General features: G+C 37.3%; 1 long non-coding RNA gene across 1 annotated transcript in view; it reads left to right on the top strand.

Annotated features, from left to right (window-relative positions):
• The first annotated feature begins 245 nt into the window (after positions 1 to 245).
• The window catches only part of LOC110354950 (uncharacterized), an 81,883-nt gene continuing 67,607 nt past the window's right edge, over positions 246 to 14,521 (top strand). The window contains exon 1 of the long non-coding RNA XR_010473131.1: positions 246 to 376. This is a non-coding gene — a long non-coding RNA (uncharacterized LOC110354950). The remainder of the gene's footprint in view (positions 377 to 14,521) is intronic.

Below are 14,521 nucleotides of genomic sequence, written 5' to 3' on the forward strand. Positions count from 1 at the left end.
AGACCTTAATTTTGCTTTCTCTAGACTATTTATCCTGTACTGTTTTAATTATATACTTCCTTCGATTGTTTTCATCAGTGTTCTCTGACATCTCTTCTAAAAAATGCACTTTTTAAAGAAGTGGTGGCTAGAATGTCACAGGCCAATCTATATGAGCTTTTGCTGTATATCATGATAACGAATAGTGATAAACAGTATTGATTCTCTATAGCTTCATTTTAACTTTTATTTATTTATTTAATTGCAGCTGGACGTTGTGGAAGGTTTTCTACGATCATTACCCAACTTAAATATTGAGATGACAGGATCACTTTTCATCTTGATGTGAAGATGTCAATATACGTGATTGAAACCATCTTCTAGTGGCTCTTATTGGGTAAGTTCATATTTTTTACAGTTGGTAAACACGTACTGAGATTAACATTACATACAAGTTAGAAGCTCTCTTCTTGAGTCACCTGTTAACACACTAACTGCTAAGTCAGAAGAAGTTATTTCTTCTGGAGAGCTGCAGTTCCATCTGGAAAATATGCAGACTTTCTGAAATTAATTAAAATTAGTAAGTGTCAACCAGTTCATGTTTTGTCTTAGCAACAGAAAAAATGTATATATGAAAAAAAACAAAATACAATTTGAGAATTAGGAATTTTGGACGTGCTCTTGTAGACCAAATGCAGAAGATCATTTACTCAAGCATACCGTATCTCACAGTGGCGGAGAATTCATGGGCACACTTTTTTGCATACCAGACTGAAAAAAACTGCTTTCAGCAAAAACTTCTTTCTAAATGATAGTTACTAAGTTTCCAATGGTGCAATAAAAACATAATTATATATGTGTCCTCTGAAACTTGTCTTTTAAAAATATAAAGTTTTATATTAACAATGGGAGGTTTTATTTTAATTTGCTTCCAGAAATGCTTCTGTGTTGACATAGAATATATTGGCATAGCAGTTTAGTTAAGACATTGAATTGACATAGACATTATTGACATAGAACTTCAGTTGCAAAATGTCCCTCATTCGTTCACCTGCAACTGTAGTTGATAATTTATGGAAGAAAGTGAGATTGCCTTCACATGAGAAGTGCCTGTGGCAATGTTCTCTCTATTTGTCCCATTCATTTGTCCTATTTCAGATAGTCCCCATCTGAGAGAGGAGATGAGGAGTTAGTTCTTGCAGATTGATTGTAAGCAGATGGCTGAGTGCTTATTCAAAGATTCAGAATACTGGATACTTATGGGATCATCCCAAGGTAGCAAAAAAAGAGCAAATCATTAGCAATGAAAACTACAAAGTAATGTCCCTTTGTGTATGATTTGGGAATACCTTATGAGTTTTAATTTAGCAAGTATAATCTAGAATATAGAGTACTTTAATGGGACTTGTGAGATTTGAGTTCATTATCTGGTTCAGCCACAGACTTTTACATAGTGTATTCTGTTTAAAATGAATGCATTACTTTTCACCTGAGAGTGCTGGTAAGTAGATGAAACTTGTAAGGACTCTAGAGTGCACAGATCCTCTTCTGATATGCAATATAAATATCTAGTTTAGCATCTAACTCTGTGTTGTCTACACAGAGGCATACCCTGATTTAAATGGGATTAGCTGTGTGCATGAAGTTAAACATGTCCATAAATGTCTGCAAGGCTTTACTTATTCAGTGCACTCATTATCTCAATTTGTTGTTTCATGGAATTGTTCCAAGTATCTCATCTAATCAGATCCTCCTGGAGGCACAACATATGCCCACAATAACGTGAGCTAAATATAGCTCCTTCCACAATTACAAAAGATCAATGGAACATTTCTATTGCCAGTGCATGTATGTGTCTGTAAATTATCCTGTAGGAATTAAAATCCCTCAATGAGATCACTGTGTGAATTCTAATGGGTATACAGCTGAGGTAGAAGGTGTCGTTTTTAGATAAAAGCACCATAACTGAATGCAATATATAAACAAATATATAACAATGTGTTATATATAATATAAAATAGATGTAAGCATATAATTATAGACTGATATAATTCCATTTAAAAATAATCTTCATACTATCTCTCGTATATTAATCATAAATATGATCCACAAATATAGAAAACGATATCATTATGCTGAATGAAAATCACCCAGATGTTCTTCATTGAAGATATTTACCCCAGTAGTAAAGCATGTTTGTTTCAGGTACTTCTCAATGACAAACCTTTGTTATTTAAGCTTGAAATGAAGATGGCAAATAGCCCAAACTTTCCATTCTCAGTGATGCTGTTGTTAATCTCTTGAATTATTCTATATTATTGAAAGTCGAGTAGAATGTGACAAAAGGTTATGGCCTATTTCTGCTGCCTTTGTTGTTTTAATCTACAAAGGAAACCACAGGAATCAATAAAAGTATGTATGAAGTATTACTTTAAATGTCTAAACACAGCAGAATCTGACTCTTTAGTCAATCTCGCCATAGACTTGGCTGTAAAATGCCAATATTAATATTACTAAATAACTTTACCTGATGAGTGAATTAAGCATTAGGCAGTCAAAAATTAGTTGTCTAGCCTTCCAAATCCTTTAATGAATGTCTTTGTTTCTAGATATACAATTCCCTCTTGGCCTTGATATTCAATGTGATTTCAGACTAGCTGAGAAAATGGTACTGTGACAATAAACATGTTCATATGTCACTTTTAAATTATATCAGCCATATCAAGATGGAAGAATTTATATAGTGTTAAGACGTTGAAGCAATGGAAAATATCAATTAATGCAATTTTTTATTTTGGGGGACAAAAGTTTTGCTTGGCTTGTCTGTGCAGTTACATTTTGTGAGGAAGAACGCCCGTACTTAGAGAAATAGACACAGAAACACTGAATGATATTCGTTATTATGAGAGCTGTTCTTACCCAGAAGTGCATGAGGAGGAACATAAGCTTACTCAATTGTATAAGCAGAAATTTAGGTCAAAGTGTAGACAGACAGCCAGACTTCACTTTATCCCTGATGTTTTTTCCTACACCTGTTGTCACCATGGCAGCAATACGTCTTCAAACTGTTGAGGTATTTCTTGGTGGCATGAGTTTCTCCTCACCCTTTTCGATCTTTTCAATCACGTCAGCAGAGAGTTTTGACACATAGTTGAAAGTTCCACTGGTTATTATTAGAACCATCCATGAAGTATTCAACAAATTTTATAGCTACAGAAACTATATATATATATATATATATATATATACACACTCAACTATTTGAAAACCCTACTGCAGAAAATCTATTTTATTGAAATGGTAAGTTAACTTATTTAATTTAATTTGTTTTACTTCTTTTTGTGAACCATATAGCTTTTGCTGCCCAAATATTCACTCCATTTTGTAGACACTTAAAAGTAAACTCTACCAGAATAGTCGTCTTTTAGGAGACTTCACAGAAAAAAAAATGACCTGGAATGTAGCAGTGGAGAGATTTATTAGTTGTCAATTGAGTTAAAGATCCAGAAAGATGTTTAACAGGCCCATTGGTCTTATTCTGGTTTCTGTAGGGAGGTAATGCAGAGAATTGAACAAGATGATGATTTTTCTGCCAGCTGATTGTCAGAATTTCATTTTATTCCACGGAATCCTTCACTTCAGTTTTGTTCAACTTGAAGAGATAAGCTCATATTTAAGTTACAAGTAGCCATGAACATGCTTTATTACCTTCACTGGGCTCACATTTTAGATCTTCACTGCACATAATCTAAGCATTTTTATATCCCACAAGAATGTCCATTGCATCCTTCAAGAGAGAGACTTTTTCTGACTGTAGGCTATTGCTGAGAGCTACAGGACTGAATGTGTGTTGCAAATGACACGCTTCTATGTACCAGTTTGTAAAGGAGGAGGAATTCCTCTAAGATAATTCATTAAATTTTGGTTACTTTTGAGTTTAAGATATAATCATTCTAATTTTCCTTTTCCTTCCAGCCCTCCTATAATTAACCTTGACAGAATAGGGCACAAATAAATTTTTTTATAATTCCTTTGTGCACTATAATCTTGGTGACTCCACCACTGCCCTGGGCAGCCTGTTCAGTGCCTGACAACCCTTACCATGAAGAAGTTTTTCCTCATATCCAATCTAAACCTCCCCTGGCACAACCTGAGGCCCACCGTGGAGGATTCTCCGTATATCTCATTTTTTTCCTTAAGTCAGGATGTATAAATTAACTCTACTCTCATAGGCTTAACTCTGACAACACAAAATCTTTGTGTAAGCTTGTCACATAGCTTGAATCCAATCCCATTTGACTTAATGTTAGATAGAAAGGTGATCTTACACCAGACAAGAATGCATGCTAACCATTGCACTAGTTCAGTGATATGAGCCTGTATTTGCACTGTTGGTGCAACCCTTTGCCCTGTTATTGTAACTCTTATTAGACAAGGCATCAAATCTGTTGGATATATCCCCAGGCCTTTGAAGGACTCAATGACAGGGTTCTAATGTTGGATATTATATCCAGCTAAACCTTTTCAATATATATAATACAGAAATCCATTTATTTCATAGAAAGTGTGGTACATTTTGTTGAACATTGTGATATGTTTCTTTACAAAAAGCGAAACTCAAAGTAAATAAAAGTCCCTACTGCAAAATTGCATTTTATACATCTTCTGATTACTGTAGTTTTATTTTTCTGTAAGAGAAAATTGGTAGCTTGTACAATGACTATTCCCACTGGTTTGCATCCATTGTTTTCTTGGAAGTAAATACTCTATAAGTGGCCTGAGTCCATTTGGATTTGCTGAAGCTAAGAAATTATAAAGCACATAAAAAGGAAGAGTGAAAAATCTGTAGATGTTAATTACTTTCCTAGTAATTACTGTTGTATTTTATTATTTTTAGCCTAATCTGTGTTCTCTTAGTCATAGGTTTTAGTCACCCCAACAAGAATAACTAATGTAAGCAGAAAACAGTGAAGCATCTTCAAAGAAAAGAGCAATGTATTAATCATGAAAATGACAGAGGGGGGAAGTTAAGGTGAATGAGAAATAACTTTAAAGTCCCTCTAGACGATACAGTGCTACCTCAGGACAACTTCCCAGGGCACCAGAACCAGCCAGGTGACACACCACAGGCCTTGGGTGTACTAGCGTACCCAAAGAGGTTTTTTTGGAGTTGGAAGGAGTTTGTTTGGTTTGTATTTAGACACTTACCTTGAAAGTCTATACATGACTTACAGGTATGTCAAATAGAATTTGAGCGGTTCAGTGCCACAAGGTTCCACTCACCTGTATAGCCATTTAAAGGCTTAGAGGCAAACATTGTAAGCTCCTTGGTATAGACACCAGTTAATCTAAACTTTCATAACTGCAAGTAGTTACCTTAACACTTTATATAAGCAAGGGATCTGTCTCCAGGATTTGGTAGATGATGTTGTAACAGAAACCGCAGTTCTTACGCTTTCAAATTATTAATGATAATCAAAATACTATAACTTTTTATTTCGTCTGTCAGTTAAGAAAAAAAAAAGAAAAAAGAAAAAAACCACAATAAGTAGGGTTTTAGCAGGAGGCTTCTAGCTCCTAGCCAGAAAATACATTGCAGTACTTTTTATAAACTGAAATACGGGCCTGTGGGATTTCTTCATTGGGTTTAGATGCATAGGGTGTTTCAGAAACTGCAGAGAGGATGGTAAGAAAATGCTGCCTTTGTAGCTCTATTTGGTGCTGAAGCACATAGCATGTAACCTGTCAATGCAAAAGGTAGTTTTCCATAATCCTAAAATGGCTAAACAGTCCCAGCTCTCTGAGCCTTTCCTCAGGAGAGAAACTCCAGTCCCTTAATCATCTTTGTGGCCCTTTGTTGGACTTTCTCCAGTAGCTCCGTATCTCTCTTGTACTGGGGAGCCCAGAACTGGACACAGCACTCCACTGGCCGAGAGGGGAGAGATCCTGGCAACAGTCCTCCTAACTGCTGGCAACAATCCTCCTAACGCACCCAGGATATCATTAGCCGGCTTTGCTGCAGGAGCACATTGCTGGCTCATGTTTAACTTGGTGTCCACCAGGATCCTCACGTTCTTTTCTGCAAAGCTGCCTTCTAGCTGGTCAGGCCCCAGCATGTAGCGGGGGTGCCTGTTGTTATTCCTGCCCAGGTGCAGGACTTTGCAGTTCTCACTGTTGACCTGCATAGTGTCCCCGTCAGGCCATTTCTCCAGTTTATCAAGGTTCCTTTGGATGGCAGCACAACCTTTTGGCATATCAGCCCAGTCTCCCAGTTTTGTGTCATTGGCAAACTTGCCTGAGGGTGCACTCTGCACCATCTTCCAGATCATTAACGAAGATGCTGAAGAGGATTTGACCCAGTATTGACCCCTGGGGCACTGCCCTCCAACTAGACTTTGTCCCACTGGTCACCACCCTTCTGGCCTGGCTGTTCAGCCAGTTTTCAATCCACCTCACTGCTCATCCAGCATTGAGCCTCACGGAAGAGTTTACAGTGAGCATAGCTATCAGCATTGAAAGAACAACTTGTTCCCTTCTGAGGATTATGTACATGAGTAGATGGAAACACAATACAGAATCACTGTAGCCCACTGTATTTAATTTATTATACCACAGCTGATTCAGTTTTAAAACTTTTAAAAAATTTAAAAACTCCACGTTCCATCCATCTTTTATGTACTGATACTCTATATTTTCAGTTCTGAAAAGTGGAGATGTGTCACCTGGAGCAGTATAAACTGCTATTTAAAGGTGGTTGTTCAGGATACTATGGAGTGAGGGAGAAGGTATTTTTTTCTCTAACAGCCACAAGTAGCTGGGATAAGGTCAGGTTTGAAAGCTGTCACCCAGAGGCGTTGATGAAACAAGATTAAAAGCAACGCCATAGGTACTTCCTTTTCTCTTTCTTCCTTCAGATTTCTGATCAGGAATACTTTCTGACATGGCATCTAAGATTTTGCCTCTCTAACAGCTCCCTGCAAGCAGGACTAACACAGAGAGAAGAGTGCTCTCTACTGATTGTCAAGTACTGTCTGAAATAGGTAGTTCCTTTGAAATCATCCATGTTGATATGATTGTATTATTATAGCAAAAGGTTCCTAAATATTTTTGTAAAATTATGAACCGTATAAACACTTCATAGAGAAATAAAGTGATTTCCCATAGAAGTTCTGTATCAGAAGTAGAAACTGAAGTCTATTATTGTCGGTTATAGGCCAATTCCATAATTGCTCAAGCATTTTTATCTCACCTGTCAGGTCCAGTCAATAATAGAAAATTAAAGTAGAGTTAACACAGGGACCAAAGTATAGTCCCCTCTAGTTTTTCCTCATAATAAGGCGTCGACACCTGCAATATCATGTCATTTGTAAGCCGATATACCATTGTATAGAAGCCAAAGAGATGGCTTCTCCGTGCAGATACATGCCCTGAAGTTTGAGATGCATTACATTGGAAAAGTGCTCTTGAGTTTTCCTATTGTGATTTTTATTTCTTCCCTTACTCCTGATGATTTTGCAGCATTTGCTTCTTTTCAAGGCTAAACTTTGTAATTTAAATATAGTTCTTACTGTTGATAAAGCTCCATACAATCTATTGATTATTCACAGCTTGTTTGTGAAGTAGTCGTGTTTGCTTTTGCTGCAGTTTGGTATAGAAAATGTGTTCAACTTCTGCCTTCCTCTGGCACTCTTAGGCATAGCAGTGGAAAAAGAGCTTGAACTCAAACTGTAGTATAATGGTACCATGTAATCACCCTGCATTTTTGTAAGCGACTGCTTATCAGCTTAATAATAATTGTGTTTAGGAAAAAGCAACATGAGAATATATTTTCCACCTTAAAAACAAAAGTGTCCCTTCTAGGCAATTGGTACATAGTTCTGGGAACACAGTAGGTTTGATCTGACAGATCTTTCTCATTAGAAGACTCCCACTGTGATTTACTAGACTATATACAAATGATAAGGTTTGCAATGTGTGACCTTAGAACTGTTAATGTTTCTATTCCAACATTTAATTTTCACTCTTGTTCTTCATTTTCCAAACAGGATTTGAGTTATCTCTCATCTCAGTGTACAGGTATATTAGAGCAGTGAGTTTCATCCTTTGCTTTTGAAGGGGAAGGCAGCAAATTGTCACATACGTACTTCTTAACAATTTGGTTGTTGACTACCGAGAGCCCCTAACCTACAATTCACACTGTCTGTGTTCTGGGGAAGGCTCCCAAACATAGCATTTCCATATTTAGACAAAAGTAATGCAGTCCTAGTTTCATTTTTAAATAGGTAGAATTCTTAATTAATGTTAACCTGCCTTTTTTTTTTCCTCATTTACATTTTCTGTGGTATAAAATACAAAATAAGAAGAAAAAGGAGAAAAGACTGGACAGATGACTAAAATAAAAGAATTATAAACATCCCTACTACCTTTTGTGCCATATGTTAAATAGCAACCTGATGACCGTCAAAACATCCTCTATGCTTTCTCTGTGTCTCCTTCATTCCTCTCCTCTAACAGCCTGTTCTTTCAGTGATAAAAAATTGCATGATAGAACATGTGAATAAGGAGGAATTGTCATGATCCCTGGAAGACTGACCTGTGGATTTGGATATCTGGTGCAGTGTTCAGTGACCTGTTCTGCCCTAGCGTGACATCTCCTTTCTTCGTGCAGTACTGAATACACTTAATATGGGAAACATACAGGGTTCAGCCTCTTCTGTTTTCAGTTTGTGTTGTTTGAATTGCATCTGAAAGGAGATCCAGGAGACTGGATATCAGTTTAATGCCATTGCCAGCAAAAAGTTGATATTCCCACCCCACTTTACCCCAAAGGTATGCTGATCTTGAACATGATGCAAAACCCAGAGTAGGGAGATGAGTTATGGCAAATGGTTGCGTGAGCCGGGAAAAAAAATAAGGTTTCCACATATGAGGACTTGGGCTGTGGTGTTGAGATTGCTGATATTTTACTTGTGAGACAGATGAAGGAACAGCATCATGCTTTCTGGAGGGGTCTGCAGCCTGGAAAGCAAAGCTTTGCAGACCACTTCTCGCTCAGAAAACTTTGAACCAGATGTGTAGTAAGAGGCTCAGGGTACCTGAATACGCCTGGTCAGAAATTACTCCCTTCTCCCTCCAATCTGCGTATGATGAAGGCGTTGAGTCTCCTCAACCCTGCTCCTTTGTGTCTGTCTTGACCTGCTCTGTTTACAAAGGTAGTCAGATCTGAACAATCTGGGTTCCATTCTGGCCACAGACAGTGTATCTCTGACAGTTTATTGCATTGCTTTTGTATGCTCCGTTTCACTGCAGCTACTAAACAAATGCTAGTGTCCTAATAATTCTGACTTTCAAAAAATATAAGCAGCTTTGTTCTTTTTACCATGCTTTTCAACTATAGTCGCAAATGTAAAAAGGAAATCTGTGGTTACTATTGAGTCAATGCCGAAGTGCTTTGTATAACTTAAAAGCGAAAAGGATTTTGCTCCATTTATCTCATTTGTTACCAGCCTGATGTAAAGTAATTCATATCCATAGAAATGCAAGAAACATTCAGTCAGCAGGAGCCTGTGGTCCTAAGTGCCCAAATAAACCAGTGGCCTGGCCAGGAGAGAATTTTGTTTTCCACATCCTCACACTTGCAGTCCTGTTAAAAGTTCATGACTTTGTGGAATGTCAGTATAAAATGGTAAGCAATGAGAAAAATGAAGCATTTTTGTTCATTCATTCACGCAATATTTTGTTCACTTGTTCGTATAAAGAGCAAGTAGTCTTGGGAAATAACTTGCGCTATTTACTCTAAGACATGGTGAGATGTGGAGAATCTAACCAGGCTCAGTATATCCAGGGAAACAGAACTAAATCTGCCATTTTTAGTGGTGTCTCTTGTGTTCTCATCTTCTCTTCCCATGAGGCAGTGAGTGACTTCACTTAATCTTTTTATTAGATATGCAATACTCTTCCAGTGCCTCCCTTAGCCAGAACATTTCTCTCAAAGAGATGATTGCTATTTTTCCAGAACTATTTCTGTTCTGCACAAGTTTCTGGAGACTTTGTACCTGACTTCCTCCTCAGGTACAGTTTCCATTGATTTTAAGTCAGAAAAACGATAAATATACAATCAGCAACCAGAATACCTTTGAGATTCTGGGACAAAGGGAAAGCGCTGTCATTTGTTTGTTTCTTTTTTGAAGGTTTTAGTACCTGTGTTATGACATACTTCAAACATAGGTAAAAGCAACCCAAGACTATGGTCCTCACAGTGATTAATTAGTGTGCCTGATGTCAATAAAGAGCCAGATGTGACCATTAGCCTCATCTGTATTTATTAGGTACATTAAATATTTGTGGTTAGTGTAAGGGTCAAGATAAAATCAGTTCAGTGAGTAAAGACTGTTGAAAGTGACCATTAAGTACCACTACCAGGTGCAAAAAAAAACAGTAAGAATATGAACAGTTAATAGGTCAAATTGAGATTGGGGCATCAAACTTTCCAGAGCTACATTAATATTGCCAAATATACCCAAACTAGAGTTTTTCTAGAAAAGGACAGTACAGATTTTGAAGGCCTCAGCATGTTTCTGCTTGGGTGGATAAAACTAAATGACTGTGATCACAATACTTAATTCTGAATAGAAGTTTTAGAGGATCCCAGCAAAGAAGTGAGATAGAATATCTGGAATGGTTTACCAGAGGAAGGTTCTCTCCGATGAATGCAGCCTGGGACACGAGGTATTCAGGAAGGGAGAGTCCCTAACCTGTGGTTAGGGAAAGCATGATTGATATAAGGGGCAGGAACTTGTAGGTTTGGTTTTACTATAAGTAGATGGTTTTCTTCATCTGTGTTCTTTGTATATAATGGAAAAAGTATTTGGAAAATAAAAGGACTTAAATATTTCTGTTCTGAAGCACTGAACAATCTGCAATACGTCTTCATCATTTTCAGCCCATCCGTCTCCACTCTAGGAGTGAAGAAATAGGTTTAGAAATGCTAACAGTTCTACTTCATTTCTCAGCAAAGACAGAGATTTGTTTTCTGTGAGTACCATCCACTGGTAATTTTATGATAATTAATCACATCCTTCATATTTCTTCTTCCATGTTACTTTACTGTCAGAAAATTTTGATATTTATACTAAAATAATCTGAAAGAAGCATCAAAAATGCCTGTCCTTTCATTTTGAAAGTAGCAATTTACATTTATGTAATTTATGTTACTTCTGTGACAACTTGAATAGTGCTGCAATTAACGGTCTATAGCATTTTCCATGATAAATCTGTTTTTCAGAGATTCATCATTCAGATATAAATACATACTCCACATTCAAATAAGTCTCATTGGTTGGGAGCAAGTATTTATCATTCACTAGTCTAGTGGCAACAAAATCGTATTCATGCTTCAGTTACTCCAAAATAGCAAATTTTGAAATGTTGTTCACTGCTGGCTTGTTAATGTGGATTTAATTAATTATAAAAATGATAACAAAGAAGAGCTTGAACTGAATTTCACGCATCAACTCTAATTTTAAAATAAACTAAGTTCAAAAGTCATTTTGGCCTGTATGTGGCAAAGTCAAATTAGGATTACATAAGAAACTCTACACCTGACATTTTGTTACTTTTACTCGATTTGTAAAGTGTATGTTCTTTTAAACTAGTTTTATTTCTTTTTTTCTCTTCACGTTTCACGTTTTCTTCTCTATAGTAACTATACTCAACATTTCTCCACCAGTTTCTGCTTTTCTAGAGACTTGATCTGTCTCTTTCAATCCAGGCACCGATGCTGCCATATTCCTTTTCCTGGCCGAGGTATTTCAATGAATGAGGAGTGACAGGCAAAGGCGGGAAAGTGGTTTTTCTTCCCCCTTGGGCCGGCGATACTTCTTGGTGCTTCTTTTGTTTTTGATTGTCTTGTATCAAAGCAGCATGAAGTTTCTGAAGGTTCTGGTTACTTGTACAGCAGGTTACTCAAAGGAGACAGGCAGGGAGAAAGCCTCTTGTCATCAGAAAGTTGGCTGTACTGCAGTGTGTATTTCACCTTTTACTCTAAATAAACAGCATGTAGAAGTAGGAAAATACCTTATTGGGATTATGTGAAGGGAAAGCATCACAATGTAAAACCAAATTTTGAAGTATTTCCATTCTTAACTAAACTTTACCTTGCCTGCTGTTCTTTGATATGATTTTGACTAGAGACTTGATTTTTAAACGAGTGTTTTCTTTCATGACCAGTTAAAATGATGCATCACAAAACTCTGTTTTTCATGAAGAAACATTACAGTACAAACTGTATCAGCTCAATTAAACACATACAGCTCTGAAGCTCTTATCTTAATCCCTGTGGTGATAAAATAGTAATTGTTCTGAGAGACTACGAGGGAAACTGTGACTCAAGCAAGGACAGGGTGTTCCGATTGATCTCAATTACTGTCATGTAACTAATTCTTTTGTCCACCATCTAAATTTAATGCTTCTGTCTCCCTGGGGATTTGTCACAAGATCTTTTACATTATTGTTTTTGTGTTGACCTGTCGGCATTCTCAACCAAGCTGAAATAATTGTCTTCATTTACCTGACAGTTCTTTTGAGATCTCAATTCGTCACAGGATTTTAAATGTTTCAATTAGTTCAATGTGAATCATTAGTCTGGTGTATCTTCAAAAGATCAGATTCTACCTTTTTTTTCTAAATACAGACATAATGGGCCAAACTTCTGCTCTAAGCAGGCATAATTGACTCATACTTCATGAGGACTTCATTTTGACATGAGCTTACAGCCTTCAGTAAACTTACTCCAGATGTATATAATGAAAGAAATTGAAGTTCATCCTTTAGTTTAAATAGTCCTTGTAGAATGAAGATATACTTAATGGCAACCAATTTGTTCTTTTGTGTATGCAATGTATTAGAAGCCTTTCTGAAACTCATTGTGCTGTTCTGTCATGTTAAGTATTTACCTCCTTCTCTCTCCCTAAGGGAGGAGAGTATCCAGTACTAAGGACAAGAATTAGGATAGAAAATGCTCCTTTTTAAAACCTGAAAGTATACTGTGTTTTACTTTGGGAATCTCATTTTTCATCATTTGATGTGTACTTCTTGCTTTGCCTCTCATCCCTCTCAGACTGTACTGTAAGAGTGGCAATTAAAATCAAATCACATCTCAATTACTTAAAAGGGTGGGTCCATTTCTCCCAATTTTTATTGCAAAAGAAATCCCAAAAGGCAGATTGATGAATATATTTCATTTGCATCAGATACACTACCTCAGTAAGTGATCGCCAAAAAAGTAGGCAGATTAAGAGTTGTCGACAATAAGTTGGGATGCTATTTCCAAATTAATTCCCAGGACAAATGAATCTGCAAGCAGTATGGAAGGAAATGGTCACCCAAGACAGGAATGCCAAAGTGGAAGTCGCCCAAGCATCTAGACTGCCATCAGTAGTTATTTATGTGTTCTGTGATCACAACTGACAGCAGTAATTACTGTATTTCTCCAGATAACAACAGCTGGGATGTCGTGGGATATTTGTTTAAGTCTTTGGAAGAGGTCCGACTGATTTCTGGTCCAGGGAAAGAAAAGCCTGAGATGGAAAACGGATTTGTATTCTGAGAAATAAGACATAACTATTCATTAATGTGTTCTCATAACTAATGGCATCAAGAGAAATCCACTACCTATGGAACTTGGAATCTTCCGTATCTGTAGGAGAACATTTTTGCTCAGTGGTTCTGATGCTATTGTAGAAGGAATCGATATAAAGTGAGGATCTTACAAGAGCTAATGACTGCTAGTGGGCCAAATTTTCATATAATCCTGAAAATGTTTTGTGCAAGAGGCCATGCTGTGATTCCTCTTGGAGCATTGTAGCTGTAGAATAGCAAAGATAAGAGCTTTCCTGGGCTTGTGTGCTCTAAACATGGAATAAAGACAAGTTGTGATACAAACCCTGAGCAATAATAACTGCAAAGATGTTAGCTAACAGACTGTTCCTAAGAAACTGAGAACCTCTCTGACCTACTGACCACCCCCTTCTAATACACCCCAGGTACCATTGGCCTTCCTGGCCACAAGGGCCCAGTGCTGGTTCATGCTCATCCTGCTGTACCCAGGACCCCCAGATCCCTTTCCCCTACGCTGCTCTCTAATAGATCATTCCCAACCTATACTGGAACCTGGGGTTTTTCCTGCCCAGATGCAAGACTCTACACTTGCCATTGTTATATTTAATTAAATTTTTCCCCGCCCAACTCTCCAGCCATGGGAAGACCCATGTCAAATGTTTTCATGCAACTGGAGTTTCTTTGCCTTCTCTTGCTGTGACTTCTGTGTTCCACTCCAATCACACTAGAAATAATTATGCAGCAACTCTTTCTCTACCCATTTCTTGTAAAGCCTTCCATTGGGTTAAAGTCTGCAGAGCCTAGAAGAAAGCACGGACCTGAGGGAGAATGTTATGGACTGATTGAGATTTACATTTTTGTTTCGGGGTGCCAAATGAACCCTGACTTGTTTTTGAAAGACAGTCTATTTGCAGTAATTTGCTTG

This window comes from Columba livia, chromosome 5 (genome assembly GCF_036013475.1).
Source record: "Columba livia isolate bColLiv1 breed racing homer chromosome 5, bColLiv1.pat.W.v2, whole genome shotgun sequence".
Classification (NCBI taxonomy): Eukaryota; Metazoa; Chordata; class Aves; order Columbiformes; family Columbidae; genus Columba; species Columba livia.